Source organism: Lycorma delicatula, chromosome 13, assembly GCF_047948215.1.
Source record: "Lycorma delicatula isolate Av1 chromosome 13, ASM4794821v1, whole genome shotgun sequence".
NCBI classification, from domain to species: Eukaryota; Metazoa; Arthropoda; class Insecta; order Hemiptera; family Fulgoridae; genus Lycorma; species Lycorma delicatula.
Window position 1 is genome coordinate 38,722,227 of NC_134467.1, and position 21,293 is coordinate 38,743,519.

General features: G+C 33.0%; 1 protein-coding gene across 2 annotated transcripts in view; it reads right to left on the minus strand.

Moving 5' to 3' along the window:
* Ack (activated Cdc42 kinase) overlaps window positions 1-21,293 on the minus strand; it is a 139,144-nt gene that overhangs the window by 48,859 nt on the left and 68,992 nt on the right. The window lies entirely within an intron of this gene.

Genomic DNA, 21,293 nt, shown 5'->3' on the forward strand with positions numbered 1-21,293 from the left:
CAAAGTATAATTATAGTAATAAAAAAGTAATTGTTAGCAATTAGTACAACTAAATAATTATTTTGCTACGATTAAGTAAGTATTTATCTTTTTTATATATAAAATAAAAAAGTTAAAAAAAAGGTTCTAAATTCATACAAATACCGTACGATTCAAAAAAGATTTCACAACTTTAAACGCATATAAAAAATTTACTGATATAAGTTACAAATTCGGCTGAAGTTTCATTTTATAACAAAACACATCAAGTTTGACTCACATAGTACATTAGTGCCAAATTCGACCACCAGTGCTGTCACTGGTATTGTTAAAAATGTATACATTTACTGGTGTTGAACGTGCTTGCTGTATGTTACTTTCATGATTTGTAGTCAGCAACAGTTCAACATAATTTACATAGACTGTACAGTAAGAAACCTCCTAGAAGTAATGCAATTTACTCTTGCCGCCAAACCTTAGTCGAGATAGTACAGCCTTCTTCCAGATTGATTGCCTACTCTTCTTCAAGGAGGCAAACGTAAATTGTATCGTTTATCTGGACACGCTTCAAAATTTTGTAATTCCTCAATTAGACAATGAAGACGAAGTAGGACACCCCATTACTATCAGTAAGATGGGGAACCACCTCACTACTGCCTAAATGTCCAAGATTTTCTTGATACTCAACTCCCAGGTCGGTGGGTTGGTTGTGAAGGTCTGACTGCATGACCACCTTGTTCCCCAGATTTTGACCCAGCTAGATTTTTTCTTGCAGTTTCATTAAAGATCAAGTTTTTATGTACTGCCTTTGCCTGCTGATCTTGTTGGACTAGGATTTTAAATTAACGTTGCAGCTGCTGAGGTAATGCCCGACTTGCTGGCTAAGTCTGGAATGAAATCGACTTCAGGTAAGATGCATGTTGCATTACTAATGGAAGCCATATCAAACCAAAGTGAATGTTCGGTGATAAACTTGATGTGTTTTTCTATGAAATAAGATCTCAACTGAATCTGTAAGTTATCTCAATAGATTTGTATATGCTTTTAAATTGTGAAGTCCTTTTTGAATCACCCATTATAATATAAAATATAATCCAACAAAACACAGTAACAATTTATGGTAAACTTACCATATTAATTTCCAATAACTAGTTTTCACAGTATCCTGCAGCTTCAGTGGTATTAAATTATATATTTATTACATTAAAAAAAATTATTTTATTTTTTTGGTAATTTTACTTGAAATTATGTTTTGAATTTTGAATAATATGAGCGTGTATGTAAATTTTGCTGACCAGTAGTGTAACAATGTAATCTTTAAAAAGTATATTTTCCTTTGCTCTAATGTCAATATTGCAATAATGTCAATAACTGTTAAGACTGCATTTTTATTATGATTTTAATCAAATCATTATATTTGAATATGATATGGTGGTTTAACACTCTATAACTTTGTTTATATTTACAAATGAAATATTTCACGAGCATAAATCATTATTACTAATATCCAAAACCTTTAAGTTATTTATGCAATCTGTAATATTATGTTTGCATTGTAATAGACGGTCAGCTGTATTACATATACCTCTTTTAGGTAATTTCATAAGAAAGCTACCTATTGTAATGGGTGCCATGATAGGACATCTGGAAAATTTAGACAATCTTTGCGTTTCACATCCCCAGACCCCAAAGCCACCATCAGTTCAAAAGTTTATTTATACATACATTTCATTTTCTTGTAGACACGATAACTGCCATAATTTTGCGCCAATCACTTTCAAATTGATATATAAAATATAAAGTCCCAAAATCTCGGTCAAGTTCGTTAATGGGAAAAATCGAACCATGGAGGTGGAAATGGAAAGGCTTTTTCGAAAAAAACAAAATAGCGCTATAGCTTTCTTATTAAGTAAAATATCTAATTCGTTTAAAGTTCCTAGTATTATTTAGATAAGGACCTAAAACTTATCTAAGTAAGTTTTTTGATATCACCAACCACTGGCCCAGGGGGTTAAAAAAATGGGGTTTCAAAGACAAAAAAAAATCATACCGCCCTTAATAGGTACAGTTTGAATCGGTTTAAAATGGTCGTTAGTCCAGTAAACATTACCTAAAACTTTTGTCTGAAACAATTTTTGATATGACCAACCCTTACGGCAAGGGATAGCCAAAATGTTGCTGGAATTGTAAGAAGTGGAAACATTTTTTCACATGCAACCATTGTTGTACTGAGTAAATTTGAAGTTTTTCTTAAGGTGGAAATCTTTTTAACCCCTACTTAGCACCGATGAAATCTACCTTCATCTTCCAGCGTGCTAAAAGGGATTTTTTGTTGTTTTTGTATGCTGTGTAATATTCTGTAATTTTTTTTTAAAATGATCTATTGGTTTAAGCAATATAAACATTATTGCATTCATAGCATTTAATTCTGAATATTCCTCTCTATTATTACTTTTCCGTCTAGAACTATAGCTCTAGAATGGAAAGTATTGTAATCAGTTCAATTTGGGCATACGCGGTTTTCACCCCGGATCTTCAAATTTTAACACCTAAGGAACCCAAAAAACTGGATGGAAATTTTCCAGATGTTAATATTCAAATGTATGTGTATGTTCGAGATGTTAAATCACCTTATATCTCCAGAACTACTGTACCGATTTTGACTAACTTGGTCATATACGGGGCATTGATACCATGAAATTTTCAACTTAAAAGGTCAAAGGACTGAGGCTGTAGAACAAGTTCACCAACAGTATTTCAAGATTTTGCCTAATTAAGGTCATATTTTTCTTAGGCAGATTTTTTAACAATTAAAAACTAACAATATTTGCAAAAAACAGTTTTGCAAAATCGCAACATAGCTCCAAAAAAATGGGTGTTGAATCATCTATTAAATGCTGTATTTTGTGTTGTCACAGGTGAGCAGTAGAATTAAATAAATGACTAATATTTTAAGTGTGAAAAAGTAACTCGATCTGGCTGGATCTCAAGAACTTGATCCGTATCTGTGCGTTTCTATCCGTATCTGTATCCGTTTGACTCCGTATCTGGTGCGTTAAGCCACGCTATCTATTACATTAAAACATATTATTTTAATTTCTTACCATTTTATTTGAAATTGTTTTTTTTTTTAATTTTGTATAATTAAGCATATGTATAAATTTTGCTGTCCAACAACAATAAATTTTAAAACGGCACCTGAATATTTTCATAACTAAAAATAAAATAATAGATAAAATACTTAGAATAAAAATTAATCTAACCCTTAAACATAATATAAAAAAGAGGAAGAGGGTTTTTTCCGGTATAAACAAAAAAACTACTCCATCAATCGCAAAAAAAATTAACCCATGTTTCTTGGCATAACTGAGAAGGTTTTTATGTATATTTCATGTCGAAAAATCTCGAAAATATTTATGTAGTAGGCGAATTGAAAAATCAACCTTATTGCAATGCGCCCCCAGCTATTTGGAAAATGAAATATACGAGGGTTATTCTTTTTTCAAGGTCTGATCGGTCACGACATTAAAACAATTTGTTTTATATATTCCAAACGTTGCTTGCCTGCACAGTTTTTACCTTCTACTTGTCCCTCTAATATTAAAGCAGCTATTCCAGGATGCCTTAATATGTGGCCTATAAGTCTGTCTCTTCTTTTAGTTATATTTTTCCAAATGCTTCTTTCTTAATCAATTTGCCACAACACCTCTTCATTTGTCATTTTATCCACCCATCTGATTTTTAACATTCTCCTATAGCACTACATTTCAAAAGCTTCTAATCTTTTCTTCTCAGGTACTCTGATCGTCCAAGTTTCACTTCCATATAAAGCTATGCTCCAAACATATACTTTCAAAAATGTTTTCCTGAAGTTTAAATTAATTTTTGATGTAAACAAATTATATTTCTGAATGAAGGCTCGTTTCGTCTGTACTATTCGTTATTTTATATCGTTCCTGCTTCGTCCATCTTTAGTAATTCTACTTCCCAAATAACAAAATTCTTCTACCTCCGTAATCTTTTCTCATCCTATTTTTATATTCAGTGGTTCATCTACATTATTTCTATTACATTTCACTACTTTCGTTTTGTTCTTTATTTTCTTGCGGTAGTTCTTGCGTAGAATGTCATCCATGCCGTTCATTGTTTCTTCTAAATCTTTTTTACTCTCAGCTAGAATTACCACATCATTAGCAAATCGTAGCATTTTAATTTTTTCACCTTGTACTGTCACTCCGGATCTTAATTGTTCTTTAACGTCATTAACTACTAGTTCTATGTAAAGATTAAAAAGTAACAGGGTTAGCGAACATCCTTGTCGGACTCTCTTTTTTTTATTACGGCTTCTTTCTTATGTTCTACAATTATTATTGTTGTTGTTTGGTTCCTGTAAATGTTAGCAATTGTTCATCTCTGTATTTGAACCCTATTTTTTTAAAAAAGCTGAGCCATTATTCCATTCTACGTTATCAAATGCCTTTTCTAGGTCGATAAATGCAAGTATGTTGATTTGTTTTTCTTTAATCTTCCTTCTACTATTAATCTGAATGTTAAACTGCTTCCCTTGCTGGTTTATGTTTCACATAATATTAAATTTTATTAACACAGCAGCCAATATGTTAATGAATTTTATAAATGCAAAAAGTATATTAGTGCAAAGTGGCAAACTTCTTTTTTTAAGTAAGAACAACAAATGTACGAGTAAAAAGATCACCCTTACATAATCGATCATAAGCCTTTATTCACACTCTTTGAACTATTTTTCGAATAATGCAAATTATTTTTCAGCTTCTTTATTGTGTTTGTATTCTACAAAATCGTCTGATGTAATATTTTGTTTTATTCTTTTTTTAAACAATTCTCGTTTTTAAGATAGAAATTGTTTTGTCATAATTTTTATGTATTTCAGTGTGTGATACTGAAATTCACAAAAATTGTGAATGAACCCAAAAAAAAGAAGAAATCACGAGTAACGTTTTTCATGTATCATTATTTTTCCACTATAAAAAAAAACCAATGCCAGAAAAGTAATACAGTTTTGTCGTCAGATTTTTTATCAATGTAACAATTATATATTTTAATCATGTTACTTATTTAAATATCTTTGAAATTCAAATAGTCAATTTCAGAAGATAATCTCAAAAGCTGTTTTAAAAACAAATATATTTCTGAAAACTCGATTTTGAGTCTAGCACACACATATATATATATATATATATATATATATCTATATATATCTTGATAAGTATTTGATAATGGTCAGGCATAGATTCACGTTGTCTACGAACATAAATTTTAGTAACCCTAAAAGTTTTCCGTCCTCCGTGATGCGAGTAGTAGGATCTCGGCGTATTATCCGGAGGTCCCGTGTTCGAATCCCAGTCAGGCATGGCATTTTTACAGGCTAAAAAAATTGTCACTCATCCCATCCTCTTAAGTAATACCTAACGGTGGTCCCGGAATGAAAAAAAAACCTAAAATTTCTTCTTCCTATCTGTTACCTCGCCGACATAAACGTGAAAATATTATTACCAAATTAAAATTCGACTCTATGCCGATTATGTATGTACGGATTACCCTGACCATGATAGACCTTGTTATTAGTTCAGTATATAAAAATCTGAACAGAGTGCTGTTTTTCTCGGTTAAGAATGATTTCTCGTGGATCAGACATCGGATTAAATAATGATATTAAATTTATTAAAACACAACAAATAAATAAGAAAAAAAGCTTCCATTATCATACCGTCCTTTATTTACATGATCATGCTTTCATGAACATACTGCCCGCCAAAAAATCATAAGATTTTTAAATGTTTATAAACAAATAGTAAATAAAAATAATATTAAATACACGCACGGGTAATAGGTTAAAGATAAGTATACAATAATTCTTTAGTAATAATTTCCGTAAGGATAAGTTTTCAAAAAGCGAATTCTAAATCTGATGAGTGCTTAGAAGAAATAATTATGGCACGAGATCAATAGCGAATCAATCGAGCGTGTAACTGTCAATTGTAAAATAGTTACAGTAACCATCTCTGATGAATAAATAAATAAACTCTGTGTGGCGTAATTGTTGACTGAATTAAGTGCACAGCAGAATAAATGTTGAATAGATAACCTTGAGGTTGAATACGTACGTGACGTTAGTAACCTAAAGAACGTAAACATAACCTTGAAATTAGTAAATGAATAACATAAAATAGAGTTGAGGCAAATTGTGTAAATAAACTTGTTTGTATATAATCATAAAAATAGTTACACATATACAACGGATTCATCGAACACATAAATCGATATTAAGGGTAAATAAACCAACCCACCAAGTGGTGAACGCGTCTTCCCAAAATCAGCTAATTTGGAAGTGCAGAATTCTAAGGTTCAAATCCTAGTAACAGCAGTTACTTTTATACGGATTTGATCGTGAATACCGGTGTTCTTTGGTGGTTGGATTTCAATTAACTACACATATCTCAGGAATGGTCGAACTGAGACTGCAAAAAACTACACTCATACATATCATCCTCATTCATCCTCTTAAGTAATACCTGAACGGTAATTCCCGGAGGCTAAACAGGAAATTAAGAAGGGTAATAAACCGCAGATTGTTTGAATGGATTTCTTATTTTGGCAAGACACATAAAAAAGTTGGGTAACTTCCTAATAAGCAAATCGCTTGTAAAATTTTATATCTGCAATTGATCGAGCTAATCCAGACAAGGATTTACTATGTTAAACAGATATCTCGAATATACGAGGTCTGTTAAAAAAAATAACCGAATTTTTTTAATTACGGGCCAACGGAAATATTTAGTGACCTTCGGCTGGCAGCAATGTGTTCCACATAATCTCCTCTGTAACCAGATGTTATTGGATATCTCGTTTAGTTTTAGTGTTATTGTTATTTGAGTGTAACATGTTTAAATGTTAGTAGCGATTTTTATAATGTACGATTTTCAGGAACAACGAAACAACGTAAAATTTTGCGTGAAACTGGAGAAAACTTTAAAGTTTTGAAACAAGTTTACGGAGATGATACTTTGGGTCGTCACGAATAGTTTTTCACGATTTGAAAGTGGTTTTCAGTCAATCGAAGATGACTCTGAACCAAGAAGGCCTTCCACTTCCAACTGATGACACACATGTTCAGAAAATCAACGATCTGGTGCGTGAAAATCGCCGATTGACTGTCTTACAGAAACGGATGGCATCTCAATTGGATCAGGCCGTGACATTTTGATTGAAAAATTAAACATATATGAAGTTGCAACAAAGTTTGTTCCTCGCTTGATGACCGAACAGCAGAAAGAACACTGAGTGGATAATTGCCGACAACTCCTTGAAGAAGCCTTTGACGATAAAACATTCATCCAACGGATCGTAACAGATGACATTGAAACAAAAGTAACAAAGTTTGTTCTTCGTTTGATGACCGAAGCGGACACACATATCGGAAACATTGAAATGGAATCGTAAAATATTTAGTACAGCATGTATTGCTTTTATGTCCAATAGATAGCGTTGTTTTTTTTTTCAAAAAAGCATGTTTTTACCTGTAACAGGTGTGAAATATTAGGTATATAAATAGTAGGTATATAAAAACACGCGCGTATTCGAATGGAACGTTGTGTCAAAATTTCAAAGCAATCGGTGAAGAACTTTCAGAGATATAAGATTTTGAATAAACGAACATTTACATTTTTATTTACATAAGATATCTATTATCCATTACATATATTTAACATATATATATTTTTTTAAAGTAAATTCTAAATTAATAACAGATTTTGATAATAGAAATGTAGTGCCTTACCTTTTTTGAATTCAGTATAGTTTTGTTAAAAAAAAGTTTTATTTATATTACAGAAATTATTTTTTTTTTGAACAGAAGAAATGATATCTGCGACTCTTACCGTACGGTTAACAATTTCATTGTAATTTTTTTTGGATATTACTGCGTTTTGTTAGTTTATTATTTTTTTTTTTTTATGAATTACTGATTGCTATTTTATGGATTTATTATTAAAATGTATTGTCTTACAACAAACAAATTGAATTTCACGGCCAATTTTTTTTATTGATGGTCATATCATTCACTTCATAAGATATTTTTCCTTTTTTAATAAAACTAGTATAATGACTTTTACGAATCGAAAATCCGTGATGTAATGTTTCACTTACTAAAGTGTAACCATCGATTTTTATCGTTAAATTCGATTTTACCAATCGAATTTATTTCTGTCTTTATTCCATTTTTTTAATAAAACTAGTATAATCTCTTGTAAACTAATACTTGTATTATTTTTTTAAATGATTGGAATTTAAAAAAAAAATTGTTCTTTTGCAAGGCCTTTGCTATTTACTCCACCTTGAAAGTTATCAAAACCCGTAGCGATGACAGCTTCCTGGGTTGGTCTAGTGGTTAACGCGTCTTCCCAAATCAGCTGATTTGGAAGTCGAGAGTTACAGCGTTCAAGTCCTAGTAAATCCAGTTATTTTTACACGGATTTGAATACTAGATCGTGGATACCGGTGTTCTTTGGTGGGGTTGGGTTTCAATTAACCACACATCTAAGGAATGGTCGAACTGAGAATGTACAAGACTACACTTCATTTACACTCATACATATCATCCTCTGAAGAATTATCTAAACGGTAGTTACCGGAGGCTAAACAGGAAAAAGAAAGTAATTACAGACTCTAGGAGTCTATTTGAGCGCTTGAGCTACAAACGTTCTGAATCCATCGTCCAGATTATCCATGAAATCCTTCCAAGGATAAATAAGGCTGTGGTACTGGTACGGGTCCCTACCTACTGTAGCATCGTCGGGAACGAACGGGCCGATGGAGCTGCCAAGAGAATTGCAATAAATGGCATCCTAGTACAATCGACATGTGAAAGAGATTTCATGTAATCGGTCCGTGTAAAATTGCGGGCTCAGTGGAATATATTCTGGCTGCTGAATCCTCCCACGGCATTATATAACATCCGGGAGAATGTGGTCGAGAAACCTCTTTCTCCGAGCAACAGAGGAGACCAAGTTATCTTAATTCGGCTAACGATTGGACACACCAGGCTTACCCACGCTCACCTACTTAGCTCTACTCAGAAGATGTGTGGGGTTTGCAAGGTCAAATGGTCCGTGTACCATTTGCTCGTTGATTGACCAATCTTTGGAACCATCCGACAAAATTTACGATTTAGTTATTTTGTCTGATTTATGTATTTTATTTTCTATTTATTCTTGTCACTTGTTATTTATTGTTCTTAATTCTTTATTTTTATTGTTTTACTAGCTGTACCAACCACGCTTCGCTGTGGCACATTGTGGTTGCATGGATGAGAAATGAGAAACTAAACAAAGCATACTTTTCATGGAAGTTTAATTTTGCAATACTTGTGGATATACAATATTTTTTTGTTTTTCATTGTCTGCGTAGATATAAGACTATCTGGTTTGTCGACTAGGAAACACGCACATACAGTTGTCCATGTGAGAAGCAATCCGCATCTAAATCTAAACCACACAATTCTAAAGATTGACCTTGAGCTTTATCGATTGTGATTGCAAATGCCAATCGAATTGGGAATTGCAATCTTTTAAATTTAAATGGTGTATCGGTCGGGATTATGGGTATTCGAGGAATGAGGACATCTTCACCTTTGAAAGGCCCCGTTAAAATCGTTGCTTCGACTACGTTATTCATCAATTTCTTAACTGCAAGTCGCGTGCCGTTGCAGAGTTTTGACCGATTAATATTCCGCAACAGGATAATTGGCACACCTATTTTCAATTTTAATATGTGTGGTGGCATCCCTGGCAGATCAAGTGAGTTTAAAAATTCCGTCGGATAATTAACTACTTCATCTGCTTCCACAACGGTGTCTATCGACTTATATGTAATTTCCTCACTTTGAATGCCGGATTGAATAACATTATTAAGTCGATAGACATCTTTATTCTTTGCGGCAAGGTTAGCTCTTTCACTGAGCCGATGGTGATTTCTATGATTAATTTGAACATCAGGAAAGACTTTTTCGATCGGTTCTTCTTTAGATGTTACTAAATTACAAAAATTATCAGGAAATGATATTCGTCTAGACGTCTCATCGTCTGGCAGCTGTCAGTTTCCAATGTCCAGTAACTGTCATGAGAATACCTCAGCTGATGGATCATTCTGCAACTGGACACCCATATTCGTAGTCGACTGCAATGTACGTACGTGTCGCCACAGTGTTGAATATTTCAGGCAAGCATTTATTTCGTCTGCTGGTGTCGATCGAGAAATTAAAGGCAATGTTTGCCTAAAATCTTCTGCGAGCAATATCAAAGCGTTCCCGAACGGTTGAACGTTTCCACGCAAATCTCGTAACGATCGATCAAGAGCTTTAAGCGATTTTTTATGTGCCATCGTGCATTCATCCCAAACAATGAGTTTACATTTTTGTAATACTTTTCCCGTACAAGATGCTTTGGAAATATTGCACGTGGGAGTCTCGATGATTTGCATGTTTAATGGCAACTTCAGAGCTGAATGCGCAGTCCTTCCACCTGGTAACAATGTCGCAGCTATTCCAGACGAAGCAAGAGCCAAGGCTATGTCATTTTTTGATCGAACCGTTGCTAGAATCAATCTAATGAGGAATGTTTTCCCAGTTCCTCCTGGCGCATCCAAGAAGAAGGTCATTCATCCAACTTCGTCATTTATCATTTGCACTATGCGATCATAAATGCCTTTCTGTTCACGCGTTAATTTGGGAATGTTTGATCGGACATATGACTGAAAATCACCAATGTTGTAACTCTGTTCTCGGCGTAAATCCACATCAAATGAAGCAATCGCAGCTCGGGTGGGTGCTGGCATTCCCAATCGACTAACAACTAATTTGCATTAGCTAAGCACTTGTCTTCAATATTTATCGATGCTTCGTTGTAAATGCCTTCTGTAAATTCACACAAAAGTGAATATTTAACCTAACAAAGGATTTTTTTGGTCATTATGTAAGGATATTATTTTCTGTGTATTTGGTTATTTCGACTTTTTTTGTTTGCATAGTCATAAGTCTATCTGGGCTATAAGAAAGTCGGGTGTTTTAATTTATTTACGTAAGTCATCCTTCTTGGTGGCTTTTCTTTTTGTTTTGGTGTTTTTTTTTTTTTTAAATAAAATACAGATGTTTTAGCTGTTAAATATAATTCAAAGAAATTTGTTACTTAATAAGTTGTGATTTTGTTTACATTGGCAACGGCCATACGGGCTCTTTGTGATTGGTCGTTGTGTTTGACAGCGGCCATCTTGCATTGATCTGATTGGTTTTCCTTTGTTTACATTACCATCTGATTTATTAGCCTCTTATTTATTAAAAAACTGTACAAATTAAAAATAGATAGATTTATTAAAAATAGACGAAAACACTCTTTGATGCGGGTTATATATCGTGCTAAAATTTTTTTTATCGTGTTTTTTTTAAAAATAAAATACAGATGTTTTAGCTGTTAAATATAATTCAAAGAAATTTGGTCGTTGTGTTTGACAGCGGCCATCTTGCATTAATCTGATTGGTTTTCCATTGTTTACATTTTTAAATTAAAAATAGATAGATAGATTTATTAAAAATAGATGAAAACAATCTTTGATGCGGGTTATATATCGTGCTAAAATTTGAGCTCAATCAATATATATATAAGAAAGATTATAATACTACACGGTAGTGTAACTTTAGTCGCTAATGACTGTAATTATTGGTGCGACGATAAATGAAAGCATTGAAGAAGAAAATTCTTCAAAACTCTCATTTACATAAAAGAATTTACTATTAAAAACAAGCTTTATTATTTCAAGTACATTGTCAAGTTTTTGTACGCTACCTATTACTGTTAAGTACTGCTATCTAGCGGCGCAATTCGTAAAGGTACATTAAAAAATGAATAAAATAACTTATTCAAGCCCGGGGTTCATCAATTGAAAAAAAAGTTGTCTATTAACTTATTTTAGTAATACGTATTCTTTATTACTAATCTAATTTTAAGCTTATTTCCCCCATCAACATTTTCATTTCTTTGTTAGGTTAGATCATGTTTTATTATTGTAAACGTAGTTCGCTGATTATCTCTTTTCTGGCTTAATTTTTAAGTTTTTATTTCAGAAACAAGGATTTCAGTGTCGGACAATACGATCTGCTTGTCTGAACACTGAAAACCTTGGTTTACATACTCTGCGATTTGTATTTATGTACTTTTTCTATTATTCTGATAAATTTTATAATACGATGATTGAAGTTAATAAAAAAATTACTCGAAGACATTTTATTTTATTAAGTTTTTCAGAAACAAGGATTTCAGTGTCGGACAATACGATCTGCTTGTCTGAACACTGAAAACCTTGGTTTACATACTTCACGATTTGTATTTATGTACTTTATTTTGGGGCTTATGTACAATAAATCGACTTTGATCTATTATTCTGATCAATTTTATAATACGGTGAAAGTAAAATTACTCGAAGACATTTTCTTTTACTTTGGCTTTGATTTAAATTGAAATTCAGCACCAAAATAAAAAAGTTGAATTTTTATTGTAGATTTTTTTTAATAAGTTGACAACTCCACAGAAACAAGGATTTCAGTGTCGGACAATACGATCTGCTTGTCTGAACACTGAAAACCTTGATTTGTATTTATGTACTATATTTTGGAGCTTACGTACAATAAATCGACTTTGATCTATTATTCTGATCAATTTTATAATACGGTGATGTTTAAAAATTACGATTGACATTAGTAAAATTACACGAAGACATTTTCTTTTACTTTGGCTTTGATTTAAATATAAATTTTTATTGTAGATTTTTTTATTGTTTCGGTGTTATCGAAATTATATCATTTCAAGCAACGCGTAAATTACAAAATACAATTATAAAATACGACTTTATCGATTACTCGTGTAAATCTTTTCAAAATATACAACCAGTTAATAAAATTTAAAGTTTACGTAGCACGACAATATTTTAAATAAGTACATACAATTTGAATTCAAACAAAATAATTGAGCTGAAAAATAGTTTGAAAGCGAATAAAATCCATCAAACCATTCCGCTCTGTAATTAGCTTTTAAATAATATGAAACAACGACGTTCTTTCATTTAAAAATGATCCTTCTTATTACTTTATTGTTACTTCTTCTTACTAAAAAGAAGAACTAAAAGGAAAAACGGAAACATTAATTTCTTTTTCAATCAGGATTAAATAGTTTAATATTTACTGGTTCCATTGATGTATACGACTTGTACATTATTCAGATATTTCGTTGTGTAATTAATTTACAAAAATCTATTTTACACGAGTAATTTTGTAATTATTACATAGAAGAGTTAACATTTTACAAAATCAAATAACTTTAGAACAAGTTAACCGATTTTCCTATTTTTTTTTTTTTTTAATGTTTGGCAATTTAAACTCCTTATGTTGGTATTATCATGAATGAAAACAAACATGTGATTTTTATAAAGTATATTTATAACCTAATGTGCTACGTACATTTTTTTTCTTTTTAAATATGAATATTTACCTTTTTTCAAATCATAATAATACACGCACGTAACGAGCGGGGGGCTAAGAGGGCTTTACCCCCCCCCCCACCACGAAATTTTCGGGACAATTATTAGACTTTCATTCAAACAATTTAACATAAAAACAGTATAATATTTGTTGATGAAATACCATTTTTTTCGCAGTAAATTAACATGCAATCGATATGCTAAAAAAAGAAGTGTGTGTATGGAGCAGATGAAAAATAAACGACTTATCTCTTGAATGAACCTAGACGCTTTATTAAGCGTCAAACGAGTATTGATGTGCTCGTCGAATTATTTGAATGTATTTGCGTGAACCTAGAAGAAATCTCAAACGCAATGGCATCGACTAAAACTTATGCTTTTTCTCGCAATAAAAAAAAAAAAAAAAGGTGAATTCATCGTTTAATTACAGGTTTGTAAAACTCTTCTTAATGTTACACTAAAGTTGTCAATGATACTTCAAAACAAGAATATTGACTTGAATAAGGCTATTCAACTTATCAAATCAACACTATCATTATTATAAGGAACTAGCTCCCAGTCGTAGCTTCGCTCGCGCTATATGGTTTCCCGTGGTGGTAAATCTTTTTATTTTACAGTCAAGTAACCGGAGGCAGGTGCAGTCAGTCACACATACAGTAACGGTGACATATCGCATTTCCCGTAGTACATTTGTTTCAGTCGAACGGGATCGGGCTGTGTGTATTCGGTCGCTTTCCAATCTTGACTGTCTTTCGTCTTCAGTCTCTGCCGCACGAACAGTTTTCATCATACGTCCTTTTTTTTGTATTTCTCCCGATTGAAGAATGTCTTTTAGGCGTGGTAAGATGTTTTGAAAAAAGATCACAGAATTTAAAAGACTTAAATACTTTAATACTTTAAAGTATTTAAATACTTTACACACTGAGGACATGCAATCGGATTTAGATGCACTGCAGTTATGCTTTTCAAATCATTATATGATCTTGAGCGTTGAAAAAACTTTGTATATCAATTTCTGCTTAAAGGGGAAACTAAAATTGCCGCTTACAATAAAATATAAATGTAAAAAAATGTGTGATAAATAAATCCCGACTGTTTAGAATGTAGTGAGATCGAACAACGTGATATTTGTAAATACTTGGACGTTATGTTAGATAGAGGTCTAACCTGAAAGAATCATATTTCGCTATTAAAGCAAAAACTTTTAAGCTATCTTAGGATATTTTATTTTTTAAACAAACTATCCCCAAAAATAACCACGAGAAAACTTTATTTTGCTATTGTGCATAGTCGACTAGACTACGACATCAGCTGTCTGGGAAGAACTTATGTTACAAATTTAGATTCCATAATCAAAATCCAAAAAAGATTCGTTAGAATGATAAGTAAAAAAAAAACTACGGATCGTTCTTTGCCAATATTTAGGGAATTGTCTATATTACAGCTACGTTATTTATATGTTTATAAAGTAATGAAAATTTTCTTTATCAGAAGCGGTCATAGAGATAGTATGATAACCGAGTACGAACTTAGAAGTAAAAGGAATCTATATTTACCCAGCGCAAATAAAACGAAGTTTATATGAAGTTCTTTTTCAAGTACTGCTCCTAGATCGTATAACATACTTCCTAATTATAGAAAGGTTCAGTAGGAACCTAAACGCTTTCTTAAAGCTACTAAGACGATGGCTAATTAATATTGATGACGCTGAAAGTATGTTCCATGTAATTACGTGATTTACGATTACATATACAATTAATTAAAATGCTTTATACTATTGGTCTTAACATAGTAATAGATTTTTTACATATATAACTTAACGGGTAGTATTGGATGAAAGGTTTATTAGTAAACATAAATATTTGGCGACGATTGATCTTCTCTATACTTAACTGCAGAAAAGATAAGTTTCCACCATAGTAAATCATGAATTGAACCAAAACTAATCGTCCTATATAAGATAAGACTGTTTACTTTTCCCCTTACTCAAACTCAAGAGATTAATAGAAAAGGAATGGTGCCACAAAACGGGCAAGAATCTTGTGGACACCTAATCTTTCATCTTTTACAAATAATATAAATAAGTTAAGTAATAAATATTAAATTGTATTATAAAACAATGTTAAATTAAGTATGATTAAGTTAAGTAATATTATAATTAGTATTAGGATTACTCCATTAATTATTAATTCTGTAAAAGTGAAAGAAATAAAATAAATTATTATTATTATTACTTTAAATTAATAACGCACACATGATAAACAAAAGCAGCTATTTATTTATGTTTTTAAACAGGTGTAAAAAAATTGTAAATTAATGAATCGTAAAAATAACATATGCATGTGCGCTAAATCGATTGAAACTTAGGAATAACTGTACGTTAAAACATCAGCCCTTTTCAAAATTAATCGATTCAAAAAAATTTTAGTTAAAAATTAATTTTTTTCTTGAAATTCAAAGTCAGTTTGAAAATTAAATAAGCTTTAAGGAACAAATAAAGTGTTTTAAATTTCGTTGTAAAATTTCGTCTCTCTCTCTCTCCGTCTCTCTCTCTCTCTCTCTCTCTCTCTCTCTCTCCGTCTCTCTCTCTCTCTCTCTCTCTCTCTCTCTCTCTCTCCGTCTCTCTGTCTCTCTCTCTCTCCGTCTCTCTGTCTCTCTCTCTCCGTCTCTCTGTCTCTCTGTCTCTCTCTCTCCGTCTCTCTGTCTCTCTGTCTCTCTGTCTCTCTCTCTCTGTCTCTCTGTCTCTCTCTCTCTCTCTCTCTCTCTCCGTCTCTCTCTCTCTCTCTCTCCGTCTCTCTCTCTCTCTCTCTCTCTCCGTCTCTCTGTCTCTCTGTCTCTCTCTCTCTCTCTCTCTCTCTCTCCGTCTCTCTCTCTCTCTCTCTCCGTCTCTCTCTCTCTCTCTCTCTCTCCGTCTCTCTGTCTCTCTGTCTCTCTCTCTCTCTCTCTCTCTCCGTCTCTCTCTCTCTCTCTCTCCGTCTCTCTCTCTCTCTCTCTCTCTCCGTCTCTCTCTCTCTCTCTCTCTCTCTCGCCGTCACTCCGTCTCTCTGTCTCTCGCCGTCTCTCCGTCTCTCTGTCTCTCTGTCTCTCTCTCTCTCTCTCTCTCTGACTCTCTCTCCGACTCTCTCTCTCTCTGATATATATAGACGAGAGATGATGCAGAAAATATTTTTATAACTGTCGAACAATTATAGAGCAAGATTTTTGAAGCTGAAATAAAAACTCCGCGAATAAACAATAAATAAGGACATAGAGAAAATCACAATACGACAAAAGAATACTACAGAGAGTATCTTGTTTTATTACCGGCATAGATTCGTTTGGAAAGTAAATTCAATGACAATGCTATCTTCTACAAATATTTTCAAGTTCTTTTGCCAGTTACAGTTACTCCTGGAAAAGTGGATGAACTAAAAATCTTAGCGATGTATTATGAGGTGCTTATGTATATCTAATTTGGTGCGAGGAGATAAGGTCATTAAATTTAAAATGCGATCAAAAGGTAATTGAAATATTGGATTACTGCAATAAATAATATTTGCCGAATATCCATTATCTCTTGCAAGTTTTAGCGACTGTTGTGGTTTAATGTACTAATCATTCTCCACAATGAAATAGAATCAAAACGATTCGCGTAACAAGTCTGAGGATGGATGACAGTTCGTTAGTTTCTTTATCAGTGTGTAGAGATATTAGTGTTAATTATGATTCTAATTTGTGCAGTAAGTTATGAATTAAATCTAAGAATGTTTTTTTTGTTAAATCTAACAAAAAACAGTTTCAATATAAAATGATTTTCATTAATTTCATTTTGCTATCACCATCAGCCTCTTAACACGTCCCCTACCGAAAAAAATCCTAACTACGTGACTGTATGATACATAATTTCCCTTTTCAAATCATAATAATAATACATAATTTCCCACAATTATTTCTCTTTCCATTACATTATATAATTTGGAAAGGGAAATAATAAAGAAATACAGACTGTAAGAACTTCTCTTCCAAATGTATGAACCAAATTGTTAATAAGCAAGCCGCAGAATCTTTTATTTTTGATTTTTTTGTCTTCAGTCATTTGACTGGTTTGATGCAGTTCTCCAAGATTCCCTATCTAGTGCTAGTCGTTTCATTTCGGAATACCCCCTACATCCCTAACAATTTGTTTTACATATTCCAAACGTCGCCTGCCAACACAATTTTTTCCTTCTACCTGTCCCTCCAATATTAAACTGACTATTCCCGGATGTTGCCTATAAAGTCTGTCTCTTCTTTTAGCTATATTTTTCCAAATGCTTCTTTCTTCATCTATTTGCCGCAACACCTCTTCATTTGTCACTTTATCCACCCATCTGATTTTTAACATTCTCCTACAGCACCGCATTTCAAAAGCTTCTAATCTCTTCTTCTCAGATACTCCGATTGTCCAAGTTTCACTTCCATATAAAGCGACACTCCAAACGTAAACTTTCAAAAATCTTTTCCTGACATTTAAATTAATTTTTGACGTAAACAAATTATATTTGACTGAAGACTCGTTTCGCCTGTGCTATTCGGCATTTTATATCACTCCTTTTTCGTCCATTTTTATTCTTCTACCTCCATAATCTTTCTCCTCCTATTTTCACATTCAGTGGTCCATCATTGTTATTTCTACTACATTTCATTACTTTCGTTTTGTTCTTCTTTATTTTCATGCGGTAGTTCTTGCGTAGGACTTCATCCATGCCATTCATTGTTTCTTCTAAATCCTTTTTACTCTCGGCTAGAATTACTATATCATCAGCAAATCTTAGCATTTTTATCTTATCACCCTGTACTGTTACTCCGGATCTAAATTGTTCTTTAACATCATGAATTGCTAGTTCTATGTAAAAATTAAAAATGTTTACAAGAAGAGACTCGTGAGTGTTTACGTAGAAGAGGAGGTCACCTGCAAGATGTCATATTTAAAAAATAAACTATCCTAAAATGGCAAAATTTGTACAATTACATGAAATAAAATTCATTTTCCAAAAATAATTTTTCGTTAACGTTATTTAATTTTTAAAATTTCCCGTTTCTTTGAATCACCCTATAATTTTATAATTGTTGATAAGTGGAAATTTATTTTATACAAAAATAAATCATCTGGTCTTGTAAAATATTTTCTTACGAAACCTAAAATTAAAATTGATAGTACTTTTTCATTTCATTAATAGGTAATTATTGTGTGTACTACTCGTGGAATAGTACTAGCACACAGAAATATATAAATCTGTTGTGGGACTTACGTCATTTCAATTCCTTAAATCACGCGATGTAAATGATAAAATAAATCTTGAACCGAATTCTCAAGGGACACTTTCGACAGCAAAAATAGATCACTTACGTGTTTTTTGCCCATAAATAAAACTACATTTTACGAAGATATAATTCATAATGTTTTAAACCTTGATAAGAACACTTCTTAATGATGATGTTGAAATTTAATAAAAAAAATACATTTATTTTCCAATTTAATAAGTATATAATAATGATTTTGTTATTTTATTTTTCAATATTTTTATAAGGAATTAATAAATAATGTATAAATTTATCAAAGCGTTACTTTGATCGCTAAACATCACTTCGATTAAAAAATCTGATGTGAACACCACATGACTTCCTTGTAGAACTATTAAATTACGAGGTTCGGCTGATAAATTTTGCACATACAGAGTGTCCCATATAAAACGCAACCCATCAATCACTCATCCATGAAATTTCAAAAGTCAAGCTTACTACCCTACTCGATACTGAAATGGACTCGTCCAACATCTGAACATCACGGCGACGCAGTAGAACATTACCGATAGTAACAACAATGCGATCATAACGTTCAGTGTATTGCTAGAGACAAGGTGGTGATTTCGCTAGATGAACGTGTTTTCATTGTCGAGTCGTACTTAAGTACGAAATCAGCGGTTGCAGTGTAAGATTTGTTTCGCCATAAGTACCCAGATAAACCAACTCCTAACAAAACATCAGTATTAAGGTTAGTCGCAAAATTTAGAGTGACTGGTTCTGTTAATAAAAGATCTGCGTCAGCGTCGAATACAGATACAGTCGCTGAAATCAAAGACCGATTACTCGCCTCGCCAAATAAATCGATCAGACGTTTGTCTGCTGAAATTAATTTGTCTAAATCGACTGTTCATCGGGCGACCAAACGATTACAATTACGACCTTATCGCATTCAAACGGTTCATCGACTTCTTGAGCCCGACAAAGAAAAACGGCTACAATATTGTCAACGGTTCCGTCGATTTCTGCGTGAGGGAATTAACGTTATAGATTCGTTATTTTTCACAGATGAAGCACGGTTTCATTTGGATGGTTACGTAAAACAGCCAAAACAGTAGAATTTGGAGTGCTGAAAATCCCCACGTTTATCACGAAAAACAATTACAACCGCAGAAGTCGGGCGTGTGGTGCGCGATATCGCGGAAGAAAATAATCGGTCCTATTTTTTTCGAGTACACCATTAATGCAGAACGATATCAGGATATATTATTTCAGTTCATCACACTCTTGGAAGAGGAAGACAGACACTGCTGGCTACAACATGACGGTGCGACATCGCACTACGCAGGTTCAACTTCTGATTTCGTCGAGGAATTCTTTGGTAATCGTGTTATCGCTCGAGGCTTGTGGCCACCAAGACCTCCAGATTTGACTGCGGCGGATTTTTTTCTACGGGGTTACCTCAAAGAAAAAGCCTACAGGAACAAACCACGAACACTTAAACGATTGAAAGTCAATATTGAACAAACTGTATTAAATATCCAGCCACAAACATTGAAAAAAGTTGCAAAAAACGCTGTAAAAAGAATTGAAGCTTGTATTCAAGAAGATAGCGGCCACTTCTAACATTTACTCTAAATGTAAGGTAATGGATGGTAATAATAAAAATTACATTTACACTTACACATGCATTTTTATTATTTCAATACCTACCAATATAAGGTTGGGTTGCGTTTTATATGGGACACCTGTATATGCGTAGCATGGGAATGAAATAAAAAACGAATAAAAGTACAATACCTTAGCTACAAAATGTAGTATTTATTTTTCAATATAATTCCCGTTTACATGATACACTTTTCTCAACGTGTAACAAGGTTTTTTGCATTCCATCACTGAAAACTGTGTTTCTCGGATCCTTCCTTCACCTCATCGTCGGTGGTGTAATGATTACCTTTGAGATCCTTCTTGAGATGAGGGAAGAAGATCAAATCCGGCCAGATTTGTGGTTGTGGAATAGGCTCAAACTTAACCCATCAGAGAGTTTGCCCAGTACCCATCGTGCGCAGCTTTTACGGTAACCTAATCGCTCGATAATATGGCTTACTCGTTCTTTAGATATGCCTAACAGAATAGCGATACGTTGCTGGGTGATTCGCCGGTCACTTTGAAGCAAATTCTTTTGATGTTTTTCGTCAGTAATAGAAACTGGTCATCCTTTGCGAGATGCGTCCTCAATTGTCAATTTACCAGCTTCACATTCGCGAAATTTCAACGCCCACCTATACATGATACTCCTGTCAACAGTTTCACTACCGTAAACAGCTTTTAAACGATTAAAAATATTCTTAGGATTCATATCTTCTGCTATTAAAAATTTGATCACTGCGCTCTCTGTTTTAACCGTGTTGAGATATTGGTCGTACTCGACTCCATTATAACTATTACTGAAAACAAACCGGTAAACGGTTTTCAACGTATTATCGCAGATT